Source organism: Vespula vulgaris, chromosome 6, assembly GCF_905475345.1.
Source record: "Vespula vulgaris chromosome 6, iyVesVulg1.1, whole genome shotgun sequence".
Classification (NCBI taxonomy): Eukaryota; Metazoa; Arthropoda; class Insecta; order Hymenoptera; family Vespidae; genus Vespula; species Vespula vulgaris.
The window spans coordinates 2,384,071-2,400,000 of NC_066591.1; positions in this window are offsets into that span (position 1 = coordinate 2,384,071).

Here is a 15,930-nt window from a genome sequence, read left to right on the forward strand (position 1 = left end):
TCTTACCCCACACACACGTGCGCGAGTAATTTGTGAGGATAGTGTAACGTAGCTTTACGCAGTAAGAAAGAGAAAGAGAAAGAGAAAGAGAGAAAAAAAGAAAAGAAAAGAAAGAGAGAAAGAGAGAGAGAGAAAGAAAGAGAGTAAGTAAGGAAGCATAGGAAGGATACGTGGCACGGATGAGAAAACATCCAATATTCGATCGTGGGGATATTCGAACGGTGGGGAGGAGCCTGCGCTAAGGCTGCTACGGGTCATTGCGAGCGAAGCCAAGGGACCATCGTCTTCTTCTTGCTCTGTTCCGGTAGGTGCATCTAGCAGACGTGAGTCAGTGCAAGAGAGAAAGAGAGAAAGAGAGAGATAAGCAATGAACGAGAGAGTAAACGACAGAGAGAAAGAGAGAGAGAGAGAGAGAGAGAGAAAGGAACACATGCAGCATCCTCTGAAAAGGAGAAAGAAACAGATGCAGAAGCAATGCGAAAGAAGAAGTGAGAGAGAAAAAGAGAGAGAAAGAAAGAGAGAGAGAGAGAGAGAAGCAAAGGCGTACCAACCGTAAAATAAACAACCTGGTAATAAAACGGCAGCGATGTCCAGCGTTGTAAATTACCCTGACGGAGGCCTAACGCGGTACGGGGCCACGTTTTATGGACCGCCCTGCACAATTCCCGGATCTGCGCTGATGGCTCAATACCCCTGGCACTTCTCTCGCATGTACCTACATGTGTAGTATAAGCGGCTCGTGCTGCGATTTTCGACGTGATTGACGTGCGAACGTCGATGTTACGACGAAAAGAAGCCGCCGCTAATACCGACCTCTCTTTCTTTATCTCTCTCTCTCTTACTCTCTTTCTTTATTTCCTGTTTTCTCTGTCTATCTCATAGTTAAGTCAAAAGAGTGCCCAATGATGATCCTCGATCGTTATCATACTATTGACGACGTACGTACATACGTCGGCTTGTACATTTCAATTTTTTGTTTTTCAGATTCAAGACTTACTACCATCTTAGATACGGACTGACAGTAATTTTATTTTCTTCTTCTTCTTCTTCTTTTTTTATTTTGTTATTGGTGTTGTTATTGTTGTTTTCTTTTACTCGTTTGAGAAATAAAAGTGTATTCCTTCGATTGAATCTCCGATTTGAAACTAACGCGAATTAAATTTGATTGACTAAGGGTTATAGGAATTATGATTATACTACGATCGTAATTATAGATTCATGTTCTTTAGTTTTTCTTTTTCTTTTTTCTTTTTTTTTTTCAAATCAGTTCGTGGTAATCTTCTTCGACTTTTTCGTTCGTCTCTGTTAAACTTTCTAACTCTTTCCTTATCTCTCTCTCTCTCTCTCTCTCTCTCTGTCTGTTTTTTTTTTCTTTCTTACATGATCACCTTACTACCGATTTCGTAACGAAACGCGGAGACGGCGATGTACTCGTTATAGTTTTCTACGGTCAGGTAGCACGTACCAAGCGCTCTCGTGGTACGTACTTACTTACGGGTACGTACGAGTATAGAAGATATAGATAGATACATACATACACGCATATATATATATATATATATATATATATATATATATGTAGCCGTACAAACTCTCCGAGAGATTTACGTACGTACGTACGTAACTATGTATATATGTATGTATTCGTCTATCTATATATGTATATATCTATATACATACGTATATGTATGTACGTATATACTTATACGTAGATACGCGTTGTAGGTTGTAGGTTGTAGGTACTACCTGCCTCGCGGTCTCCTCTCACGTGCAACGGGGCGACACGCACCGTTGATAATATCTTTAATTACCAGCACCTCGACCGAGAAGGGGCTTCTTCGCCGACTTGTCTCGACCAATGACAGCCACTCTCTCTCTTTCTCTCTCTTTCTTATCGATAAAAGGCGTAGTCCGCAGACTTAACGACGACGATTACAATTCGGCCCTGTTTTAACTTAACTCTTGCGAATTCCACGTGATTTAGTCGATCGAACATGCTCACGTCTAATTTTACTATTTTCCACGATGATCGTTATCATCGTCATCGTCATCGTCATCGTCCTCGTCATCGTCATTATCGTCATCATTATTATTATCATTACTACGAAGAAATTCGAAATTCGTTCCACGTTTTACGTTTACAGACATTTAGTCAGTCTCTCTTTTTCTCTCACTCGCGTTTTCACCCTTTCGTCATCGTCCTTTGTTTCTTTATCAATCTACTAAGTTTTTCTTCGTTGTTTTATTGCAAATGTCGTTAACTCCTAAACCTTAGTCCTCCCCTTCCCCTTCACCCTTCTTCCTTGTTACCTTCTCTCTCTCTCTCTCTCTCTCTCTCTCTCTCTGTGTGTGTGTCTCTCTCTCTTTCTCTTTAAAAGCTTGGCAATGCCGTGTCCGCGCCTCTAACCACCTCGTGGAATCGCTAAAGTACGCTTAATACGATTTTTAGATAGCCAACGGCAGGAATTTATGCTCGCAGATAGTACGATTTACTGGCTACTCCCGTGGAAGTTACTCTTGCCCTGTGCGAAGCAGGTTTCGCTTCCTTACAAGAACGAGCGAGCGCGAGCTTGAGCTTGAGAGCTCGCGAGTGTGCATCTTTAATAGGAGAGAAACGCGTTCGCTTCGGAGTCTCCTTATCCTCCATTTTTCGATTCCAAATCCCGTAAAATTTCAGCCCTCGTTTATGACTTTTACACCTCGTCTCTCAATCATACGCTATTCCTTTTCTCGTACGATAATCGTTTACTTTATTTATTCGGAGTACAAAAAGAAAATAATTCTCATTGTATGAATTTCACCTAAGAAGCTTTAATGTTATCATGAATGAATTATAAAAAAAAAAATTGACAAATCTATTCCACGATGAACGTGATAAGTAGTAAAAGTGTTATTCGTTTTAAGATCAAAGTCGAATTTCAATCGAAATGTTATCTAACATTCTAACCGAAACGAATAGGATTTAACTCGTTTGACAATAAGTTAGAGCGAATGAGTAAGCGTTTGATTTATGCGCGATTTACGATCACGCGACTCCAGGGCGCGTATATCAAAATTAATTAACGTCATCGCTGGTGCGGAATAGAATTTTCCTGATAGTCGTATACCTTACGTTTGCCTTATGTTGGTAGTAGCATTAGAGTTGTTCCGTGCAACGTTTTGCTGGAGTGAACGTAGAGAGAGAGAAAGAGAGAGAGAGAGAGAGAAAGAGAAAAAGCAAAAGAAAGAAGAGAGAGAGAGAGAGAGAGAGAGAGAGAGTAGCTCGGAAGGACAAATTTTTCCGCGTTCAGAGTTTGAAATAGATTGGGTGCCGTGACCATCCCTTTTCCCGATGCTCTCAGAGAGGCAGTCAACGATTTGCGCACCGTTACCAATGTTAAATGCGTCCCACGGCATCGCAGGACGCAAACTAATGCTCGCGTCCACCTCGTATATAGTCGCGACTGCTACCGCGAGATGCAAATGCGGGATTCCGCGGACGCGGCGCATAATGAATCCACTTTGCGCGGAGTGCGGCGTTTCTTTTACGCGTTTTTTCTTCCTTTTACGCTTCTACTTCCCTCCTCCTTGTCTGCCGCTCTCTCTCTCTCTCTCTCTCTCTCTCTCATTTTTACTTTCTTTTCCTTTTTCTCCCTTCTTTTTTTCCTTTTCGTCTTTCCCTTTCCCTTTTTCTTTTTTCTTGCTGTTTTTTTCGTTTCTTTCTTTCTCATCTCGTTCCGCGCCGTTTCTCTCGCTCTTTCGATCTCTCTCTTTCTCTCTCTATCTTTCTCTCTCTTTTTTTTTTCTTTCTCTTTTTATCTATCTGACGTTCTTCTCGTCCCTTTCCGCCTCGCGTTACTCGCAGTTGTGCAGCCGCCGAGCTCGCGGCACTTAATGAAATGTCACAGGTGTCCTACCGATTGCCGAGTTAAATGTCGCCGGCTTCCCATACCCCGCCTCTCCTTGTCTCTCTCTCTCTCTCTCTCTCTCTCTCTCTCTCTTTTTCTTCTCTTCATCTCCGTATTATCCGTGATTTCGACTTTATAAGGAATGCGAGGAAGATGACGACGAAGATACCAAACCGCTTGGATCTTGATTTCTACCTTACTCGAACGGATAATCGGAGTTCCAGGCGTCTTCAGAAGTACGCTTTTAATAATACCGACGCGCGTGCGTTTCTATACAGGGTGAAAACATATACACATACATATAAAAGAGAGAGAGAGAGGAAAGATTAGTCGTTCGTTTTTTAGTCCGTGAAGAGATCGTCTTTGATATCAAATAGTTTACTCTTTCGTCGTCCTAACGATGTTAAAGAAATATATGCTACTCGTAAATTTATTTAATGAAGAATTCACATAAATATATAATTAGATTCTATTGATTTATTTCAATGTCGTATTCAATAAGTCACTTAACTCGTCAGACTCGGATCAGACTTTAATCGTAAATTTTCTTTCTTTCTTTCTTCCCATAAACATAATGCAATCAATTTTTCTTTCTTTCCCTTGTTTTCTTTTTATTTTTTTATTTTTTATTTATTATTTTTTTTAATAGCACTCAACATCTCCCCGGGGGATTTTACCGAAAGAAAAAGAAAAAGAAGAAGGAGAAAAAGACAAAAAAATGTGAAAAATAAAGAAATGAAAATAAGGTCGAGATCTAGTTTCTAAGGTCGCTTTAGGGTTTAGAGTCGTTTCAGCGATGAGTTATGGTTACGCATATGTACGCGTCGATGTATCGTCTAGCGATCTCGATCGTACGTTCACAGTCCTGTCCGAGTCGATCGCTACCTCTCCATCTCTTAGCTCGATCCATCGATCCGACTTCTTCGCTAACTATCTGCTCCGGGGGCACTTCTTGCACATTCTTTTTCTTTTCTTTTTTTTCTTCTCTTTTTCTTTTTTCTTTTCTCCTTCTGTCCTTTCTTTCCCTCTCTTTCTCTCTCTCTCTCTCTCTCTCTTTTTCTCTTACCATTTCCTTCTTTTCTTACTTTCTTCCTTTCTTTCTCTCCTTTTTCTTATTCTCTCTCTCTCTCTCTCTCTCTCTCTCTGCCTTTTTCTATCTTTCTCTTTCTTCTCTTCTCTTCTCTTCTCTTTTCTTTTCTTCTCTTTTCTTCTCTCTTTTACCATCGTAGCACTCGAGCATCTCGATCGTACAAGGTACGTCGGCTATCCGTCACTGATCATTACGCACGTCGCCGTGCAAAGATTTCAATGTCCTTGTTAAAGGAGGCCTCTCATCGTGACCTACGACATCGAGCCGTTATAAGATCGATGGCGCGTTCGATCGCGCGTAACTTCGAAATCGTTTCCTCCTTCGAATGGAGACTTTCTTTCTTCTTCTCTTTGAGAGATAGAGACAGAGAGAGAGAGAGAGAGAGAGAGAGAGAAATGAAGACAGTAGGAGATAGAGAAAGCGAGATTTTATTCGTTGTCTTTTTTTATTTTTACTTTTATTTCATTTTATTTTATTTTATTTTATTTTATTTTATTTTATTTTATTTTTAAATCTCTTTTCTCTCCTGTGTTTTCTTTTTATGACGACACGGTGAGAGGGTAAAATCGATGTTTGAAAGAAGAGCGATGTAATTGTACGATAATCGAGTTATTTCGTTATATTTATGTATATGTACAGTGATGTTAAAAATTATGAATCGTTATTCTCAGGAATTGAATAATTTTTTTTTTTGGAGAATATTTGATTAAATTTTTTTTTCACGATTAATTTTTCAATTATCTTATCCGCTTGAAGAAAAGAATCTGTCAATATACCTGTAGATTTCTAAACCCGATTAACGTTTTGACATCGAATCTCCGGTAACAAGAGATATTTAGAGGAATTCTATTGCAAATCCACTAATAACTTTGATATTAAACAAAATTTAACGTCGTTGAATATCAGGATACCCGTTATCGAAATAGATTGAATATCATTCGATACGGACTTTAACGATTCGAAATATATACGTATGTATAATCTCTACGCATATATGTATATAAAACATGCAATATGTAAAATGTATACGTTCGAATATAATATAACTTTTTTGTTATCGCGTTGAATAGGAAAATCACAAATCAGTTAGAAAAATATTTCAAGTGAGTATATAAAAATCGTATAGTCATATGTTATATAAACTAGCGATCAGAAACAATAGAATAATTGTAAGATTCCATGATTACGAATAAGTTATATACCAACATACATACATATATATATATATATATATATACATATGTATTATATATACGTTGCACCGATGGTTCGAGTAAATTCGCGAATGTTTCCCGAACGAAAAGAAGTGGACGAGATAGCCCCGCGGGGCCTTATCCACCCACGAGGAAGCGACGACCAACGTAAGAAAGAAGGAAAGAAAGAAAGAAAGAGATAGATAGACAAAGAAAGACAGACAGAGAGAGAGAGAGAGAGAGAGAGAGAGAGAGAGAGAGAAAAAGAGAGAAAATACTCGGCAGGTGAGGTGTCACGAGGCGTGCGAGTAATATATCGTTGCTCAGCCCATCGTAGGTGGGTGTACTCGTCTCTCTCGCGCTTATTCTTCCCGTATGATCGTCGAGTTGGCTCTCTTCTTCTGTATGGGTCCCAAGTTCTCGGTTAGGCCCTTGCTCAGGCCCCTGGCGCTAAAAGAAAGAAAGGCTGATGTCGGTATAACGCGATACCAACTCTTTTCCTTTATATCCGAGTCTTCCTTTCTCAGCATCCTTCTATCTCTCTTTCTCTCTCTCTCTCTCTCTCTCTCTCTCTCTCTTTCTTTCTTCGTAAGGTCTACGGTTTCTCTGTTCAACGTAGATCGCCATTAGCAAATGCCAACACGAAAGGCGCACGCCTGCGCTCACCTGCCTGCCACCACACCTCGCGGCATAGCCGACTTTCTTCCTCTTTCACCATGAAGCCTCCTCTTAATCCTCTTCCCATCCTTTTCTATCCTTTAAACACTTCACGCTAGTCTCGATATATATCGACCGACACGTCACCCGCTCTTCCGCGTGCAACGCACGCTTTACTTTACACGCCCTTTTCTCCATTCCCGAGACATCTTGGACATTCAAGTGAAGGTACCTCTTCCGGTACACGTTTTATTTTCTACGTACATACATACACATATATAAGTATATTTATATATTTATATATATAAGTGTGTGTGTGTAGGTGGGTGTGCTGAGTAACGGAAGATCTTCTTGAGTCTCTTTCTATTGAGAATAGGAGAGTCCTCGGAAATTCGAAATTCTCAATGATATCTTTGATTTCTAATTGGTTCTATCGTTTTATAAATCAATATGTATGTATACATTCTAAACACATCGGTATATATATATATATATATATATATATATATATATATATGTATATAATATTGTTATGCTCGTCTGTTAGAGAAATGAAAACTCTGTTCATGGTGCACGTACGCGACTCTTGTTAACACATTTTTCGGTGGAACTCGCACCAAAAGGAGAAACGAGCCTACGAGAACGAGGGAAAGATGGCTGATACGACGTAACCGTCTCGGTCGCGCACGGTCACGCACTCGCGAACGCATATAAAGTCCCGCTTGCTACGCGACGGTGCACCCTCTCTTATGCACTCGCGAGATCGATATGAATGTATATGTTTAATGTATATGATGGATATATATATATATATATATATATATATTAATGTGTATAATGCGCAAATATATACATATATGTATATATATTTTTTTATCTTCATGAACTCATATGTATGAAGTGAAATCGCATAGACATACGAAGCACAGTATGACAAAATAATGGGATCCATGTTATATGATTCGTTCAGTAATTTTTCTTTTCTTTTCTCCATTTTCTTTTTGTAGAGTTTATTCGTTCAAAAAAAAAGATCTTGAATATTTTTCGTGATCAATTTGCATACATACACACACACACACACACACTATTTCTCACTTCGTATCTCTTGATTTTCCTTAGAAACGTCCTACCGAGAGTTTAATTATTACCGTTCGGCTTTTATCTCGAGACGTGCTCTCGGTAACGTTATTTAAGCTAATTTCTACCGTGCCATTCCGCGAAAACACGAACCGGCCGTTATGATAAACCTTATGTATGACTACGTGCATATAGGGATATAAACGTGTACAGCAGTGCTTCGTTTATCACGAGCATCCGAGATATTTCTTTACTCGATGCTTCTTTACCCAAATCGTTCGCCATTTTTTCGGGAAAATATTTTCAATTTACTTACACATATATATCGAGTTAATCGCTTTAACTTGATCTTTTAATATTTGAAATTACATTGATATTTAGAACAAACGTGAACATACATATATGTATATAATATATATATAGTAGAAAAAGAAAGAGAAGAATTCTTTGGAATCAACCACACCTCGCAAGGAGGTATCTTCTTCTTCATAATAAAAAATAGAAATAGAAGGATGAGAATGAAAGAGGGAGATAAAGATAGAGATGGATAGAAAAAGAGAAAGAGAGAAAGAGAGAGAGAAGATAGGTAGAAAGTTATTTTCGTTATTAACGCGACTCGGTCACGCACACGATTCCACGATTCCCCGTGAGGAAATTTCATCGATCGATCGTATCGAGCTCTCGCGGGCGCAGGTAGCTCGAAGATACGAGAGCGAGACGATTTAAAGGCCGTTTACTTCCTCTACGAATTCGTTCCGCACGCGTCGCGCCTTTTCCTTCTGCTTCCGCGGGTCAAAGCGAGGGGTCGAAACTTTCACCGTTGCTAGAAGCGATGACGATGATCGACACGCTCGATACCTCGATACCTCGCTCCTGTAATCGAACTCGGTCTCGTATTTATCGAGGGAAATAAACAAAGGGTAAAAGAGAGAGAGAGAGAGAGAGAGAGAAAGGGCTTGTTGCTAATTAAAAGCAACGAGACTCGAAGTCGAAGGAATCCGATATTATTTCGTGTTTCCTCACGTGATTATACACGTTTGCTTTATTAATTGTTAATTTTGAACGTATAATCGATAATAAATTTGATTCGTCCCAGAGAAAATTAACTCCCCGTTAACGTTACCCGGCAGCCTACGAATGTTTTAATTAGTTTCACGGAAGGTGATGCACTCTCATTATTATCGGACTGGTCGAAGAATTATATATATAAATATAAATATATATATGTATATACGCACATACATATTTTTCTACACACACAAACGCACGCATACACACACAAATATATATACGTAAATAAACGAGTAGACAAACATACATAGACAAGTTTTACGGTAATTCGATCGTTATTAAATGAATTTCCAGATCTATCGGAAAATTAATAATAAACGATTTCATAATTACCGTTTACTCGTCGACGGTCAAATTCTAATGGGAAATCGAATCGCGCGACATACAGGAGAATTCGATTACGAATGCAAAAAACTCTCATAGATCTTACATTTTATGGGGATATATTCGAATCGTTACAACGGGATTAGATTGCAAAAGGTTGGGATGAAAAATTAGCAGACCGTGTCTAATTAACTGAAATAAAAAGACACTGAAAGAAAGAAGGAAGAAATAAAAAATGAAAAATGAAAAAAAAAAGAAACAGGAAAAGGAAACGACAACGGAGACCGAGAAATAAAATCATATGACGTAAGGAATGAACGAGAGTAAAATAATAAAAAATTAAAATGGAGATATATATATATAAATAAAATAGAAACGAAGAAAAAAAAGAGGGAAAAGAAAAAGATAGACCTAAGAAAATTGAAAAAAAGAGAAGAGAAAACATGCGTCGATCGTTATTACGAAAGATTTCTTAACTCGGTTGTTGCACCGTTGTCCGCTTGCAAGAGTTTGCTTCCACCAGTTGGCGTGAGCGTGAAATTCTTCGTCTATACATATTTGTTGTGACTGACTAATGCCCCCAATCGATTAATATAAATTGATACATATTACGAGTCTCTAATTGCATCTCGCGCGAGGATCGATGGATACAAGTGGATATACAAGTAACATAATAACGTATAAAGGATGCAGGTGTAAGTGCATATCCATTTGTATGCGTTTGCTTTTTCTTATGAGTCATATGTTGTAAAACGTTCGCTAACTCGCCCAATGGAATAACGAGAATCGAGCTCGATGAGCTCGATATCGAAGCCAACCGTACGTATGCCTTCGTGTTCGTATGTAAGTTACTTACGTAGGTACGTTAGAACTGTATAAAGAGGAAAGTATTATCTTGCTAAACCGTTTATCGTAATGGACATGCATAATTTTTCCATTTGTTTTCATCTTAGTTCCGGGTTTTGTACAATGACCGAATGAAATATTGACAAAAATTCAACAATGAGTGTCATTCTTCATGTCGAAAGAAATCTTTTTTGTTTCTTTAAGAAGTGATTTATAATTTTAAAGCTCACTTTGTCTCTCTCTCTCTCTCTCTCTCTCTCTCTCTCTCTTTTTCTTCTTCCTTTTTTATCTTTCCAACATTTTACTTTCGATTAAAAGTAAATCTTCTGTAAATACAGTTGTCTTTTTGAAATAAAAAGCACACAGTAACAATGATAGATATAATATAAAATATTATTCCAATTGTCGTACATTTTTTTTCTTTTTATATCAATTCGATTGAAAACAAATATACTTTAAACATATTTTTTAGTTGTCTTTTCGAATTTAAAAAGAAGTGAGTATGATATAAAATATTATTTTAATCGTCAGTATTATACTTATCACTCTGTTATCTTTTAAACGCGTTACGTTCGTTTCGTTGAGAGGACGATCGGCTAAACGCGCTCATGACATTTCCAGAGAAAATCTCTTCCGACGGAATGTCTTGTGGCGTGCTCTTACTATGGTAAAACGAGAAGATAACGCGACGCGTTCGATGTAAATGGTGACCGACCGAAGAAGAAGAAGAAGAAGAAGAAGAAGAAGAAATCACGAATCCGTTTCTACGGAAAGTTCTCTCTCACTTTGTTCCTTTCTTTGGACACCTCGTGAGAAAGGTAATACTTACGACCGGACGTATTTGCATAAGTCGAAGCATGAAAATGTTACTTTTATCAATTCCCATCGATTCTTCTTTCTCTCTTATTATTATTTTTTTTATATGAATTTCAACGAGCAAAAGATTATACGTCAAGAGTTATTAGTTTTGCAGAGAGAAGCACTTACAATATTAAATATTTTAAGTGCCGATGTAAGATCGGCTGTTAGATTTTGGACGTGAAAGTCGATAATAAATGTCTCGTCTCATAGAATTTACGAAATATGTAACTATAAATAAAGGATAAATGAACGGCGTTATAGAATATATTGTACGAGTATATTTGTTTGGAGTAAAAAGGAATTTAATTCGATATAACCTTCTGTCCGTTCATCGGAGATATATTTGTAAGAGGGATAATGTGTTAAAAAAAGAAAAAAACGAACACAAAAAAAATGTTTAATCGATTCAAACGATTCAAAATATAGAGATGCAAAAAAAATTATATTTAAACATTCGAGGATATAAAAAGTAAAGTACTTCTTTTTTCTCCTTTCTTTTTCAGAATCAGCTAATACTGAAAGAAAGAAAGGAGTAGGGAGAAGGAAGAAAACAGGAAAGAAAGAAATAAAGAAAAAAGGGGAAAAAAAAGAAAGAAAGAAAAGTCATACGCGCGAATAAGTAGATTTACTTCAGGATCGTTGCGCAAGACGGGGTCGCGCGTAGAGTGCGCTTTCTTTCTTACCCGACGGAATTTAAAGCGAATAAATGTACGTGGAACACGATATCTATTTCATAACACCCACAAAGCGTCTCCGTGTGAGAACGCAATCGCGACGTTACGTAATGCTCTCCCATAAATGCAGTCGCCAGAAGAATTCGCTCGGTCGGTTCGCTCGCTCGCTCGCTCGTTCGTTCGTTCGCTCGCTTGCTCGTTCACAAGATCGAGAGATCGCTAGATCGTAAGAGAAAAGATCGTCGTGTCTCTTCGTCGTCTTCTTCGTCGTCGTTGTCGCGTAACCACGTCGTTCTAATTTCCTATCGATGCATCTTACATGCATACATACATACATACATGCATATACACACATAAACACATGTATACATAGATACACGGTGTCATACATACAACGAGTCGTACGTTTTGTCGTTTAAACAGAAACGGACTGCTGTCATTGCAAGAAGAAGAAACGACAAAGGGAACGATTATCGAGCGAGAACGGTCAGAAGGATCCTTCTCCTTTCCCCTCTTTTTCCCCGTCTCCTTAACTTCATTTTGCGGCCGACAAGAGACTATCTTGAACAATGCTACGCTTCTGATATATGTCTTCGCTTGTTTCCCGCGATCTTGAAAAATGGTCATCCGCGTCTCCGAGACATGGTTTCTCTACTGACGAGCCATTCAAGATTATAACGAGGTCGATTACGAGTTCGAAAAATAAAAGGAAATGCTCTTTCAAAAGATCTCGTTTCTCTCTTTTATCGAGCTTTCTGTTGTTATTGTTGTCGTGGTTTTTTGTTTTTTCTTTTTTATTTAATTTCTTTTTACCTTTCTTATACTATTCGAGAGAGAGAGAGAGAGAAAGTAGACTTAATTATTAATTACAATTGAATGAGATCGAAAGAGAATAGAAAACTCTTGAATATACATGAATTTTTTAAGATTTATAAATATGTATATCGATAAAATATCAAAATAAATTTTCCTTTCTCTCTATCTTGATCTTTATTTCTTTCTATCTCTCTCTCTTCTTTTCAAAATTTCCAATCGATTCGTCTTTTCGATCGAATATACACGATCCATTCCAATAAGTCGTGAGGATTCTCGAAAAGAGTCGCATTGCCCGGTGCTACTACCATTTGCGGGCTCCCAATCGATCCGATCTCTTCGTCCTTATACCAAACAGCATACTGCAATACATTGAAGAGAAGTACGGAAAGTATCGGAATCCAATCGTTGGTGCCCACTGTTCTGTCAGACTCTTTGGTTACCGATTTCGTGCGAAAGAGAGTCAAAGAAGAGAAAGAAGAAGGAGAAGAAGAAGAAGAAGGAAAAGAAGAAGAAGAAGAAGGAGAAGAAGAGAAGAAGAAATCTACGTAATTCTTGGCCAGCATAAATTCGCTCGACTACGTTTGATAGCACCGCCAGTGAGTAACTCAAGTAACTCAATATCGGAACGCCTTTAACTATCCTTGAATTCAGAGACTTTTCTATAGTATGATCCTATGGGATAATAGTAGCTATATATGTGTGTGTATGTAAAGTTCCGTTTTCGTCCCACTACTAACAAGAGGATCCTTGATTTCTGGTGGGTTAGAGAAAGAAAAGAGGCACGCGTTTCTCTTAGTCAAGCCGACTCTCTTTCTCTAATGAGCAGCAGCCGGGTGCCGTACGGCGTGGGTGAACGTCTACTAGGAGAACCGCCGACGATTAATAGTACGGCAAGGACGATATAGAGGAGAGAAGCGAGCGACGATAGGCTAGAGAAATAACGCGGTCTGATACCGATCGCTTTTAGAGATCGCCGATGTCGAGGAGCCACGAAGAAGAAGCGGCTTAGCAACTTCGGCCATAAGAGCCACCTTTGTCTCGAAAGATAGATAGAGAGAGAGAGAGAGAGAGAGAGAAAGAGAGTAACAGCATCCTACCGGATCCTTTAGCACGAACGATCTATTTCGACGATGCGTCCCGATACCGTCCTTTCGGGAAACGAGCGAATTTAGAACTCCCTTGGGAATATCTTACGGCCTTATTCTTACTCACCGTGCGATTCGAGATATCCTTCGAGCCTTTAATTAGGCCCGTCCGTTTACCCTTTCGCGGATAATTCGCGAACACTCGTTATTTATTATTTTCCTCTCTTTTTCTACCTTCGTTCGATCTATTTACTCACGATGATTCTTACTCTAAAAAAAGAAACGTCGTACAGATCTCTTCTTCATTTTTTTTCTACGTATTATTCGTTTCTTTTAATCTCTCTATTTTTCTCATTTTATTTCTCCTTTCCTTCTTCTTTTTGCTGCTCTTATTCTTATTTTTTTTTTCTTTTTCGTTACGTTTCACGACGAAATCCGAAGTATCACGTTCGACGTTTATTGGTCTTTTCGAATACACAGCAAGGAGAAACGTTTCGCGACCCCCTTTATTGTTGTTCCTTTTTTTATTTTATTTCTTTTTCTCTCGTTCTTTTTTTCTTTTTTTTCTTTTTTTAACTATAATATTCTCCTTAGAGCATAGAGACGAAGATTTAATGCGGTGATATTTCAAGTTCGTATTTGCAGGTACGTGTCGCGTTGCGACATCGAATAGAAACGCGAGGCGATGACGATTGTTCTACGTGCCATTAAAAATCCGATACTTACCTCGTTTATGTTCCGTTTTGCAAAAGGTACTAACAGAATTCCATCATGAGCAATTTAAATGGACGAAAGCTAATCTACTATTCGTTCGTTGGACTCCTTCGAGAGTTCACGACGAACGTCTTATGTGATTTGTATATGCACGTAACTAGATATAGAATGTCGAGTTAATTTCGATTTAAAATCGGGAATAAAGATATAATTCTATTACGGTCATCAATGTTCGAGAAATAGAATATGAAAGGATAAATGGTATAGCAGTTATACTAATGTCGAGTAAATGAATTCTGTGTCATTTCGTTTTCGAGGGAACGATCGAAAATTCAACGGAGATAGAACAAAGAAGAAGAAAAAAGAAGAAAGAATTAATTAGAAAAAGAAAGAGAAGAAATGAAGAAGAGAAAGTATGAAGTAAAAGAAGAGGAGACGAAAAAAGAAGAAAAAGAAGAAGAAGAAGAAGAAGAAGACGAAGAAGACGAAGACGAAGACGAAGACGAAGAAGAAATGAAAAAGAAGAATAGACGAAGAGCCAGAAGAAGAAGAAGAAGAAGAAGAAGACGAAGAAGACGAAGAAGAAAAAGAAGATGAAGAAAACAAAGATAGACAGAGAGTACCCTGCACGTGGCTGGGTGGATATCAACGCGGAAGCAGGATCGTCGGCATCGTGTGCTCTCTTCGTGTCGCCCGTTCGAGAATCACGGCTCTTCCTTGCAGTTTCTCTTCGGACGAGACGCGACGCGTCCTCTACCACCACCACCATCACCACCATCACCATCACTACCATCACCACCACTACCTCCTCCTCCTCCTCCAGCTCCTCTTTTTCCTCCCCCTTCTCCTTATCCTTCTCTTTTTTCTCTTCTTCTTCACTCTCCTGCTGCGGTGTGCACGCAGATTGCTTCTCCATGCGCGACCTGTTACGTGGCGTAATGGTTTTGTTTCGAACGGCTGGGACACGCTTGCCACCGCTGCTCTCTTACCGAGACATTGATTCATCCTCGTCTTCCATGTCTCCACATATTCTGCCTCTGAGAGAAAGGATAGAGAAAGAGAGAGAAAGAGAGTAAGAGAGGAAAAGAGAGAGAGAGAGAGAGAGGGAGATAGGAATAGAAGGAATGTACCCGAGCAGCTATTTACGAGTACTTACATATACATATATATATATATATATATATATATATATATATATATCTATACTACATACCAATCATATAGCATAGTGTAAGTATTTATCGGTGAAAATTTCCTATCGTATTTAAAACAAATTTTGATATATATAGATACGTACATGTGTATATTCTATATACAGCTTGCAAATTTTGTTTATTTCTAGATGAAACTATCTTGGTTATATGTTATATGCGATTATTAGTCATTTGCGTGCATATATATGTGATTTTGTATATACATACATATACACGCGCGTTTAGGAAGAGACACATGAATATATATGTGAATATATATATATATATATATATATATATATATATATATATACGTACAAGTATACATAGATATAATATGTAGGTATCGTCCGTGCTTCAGGCACGACCGATGATTATCTCCGCGCTCCGCGTTTGAACCACAAAGCACGGCAGTCCCACGCACGCCTTGTCGAGTTATTAA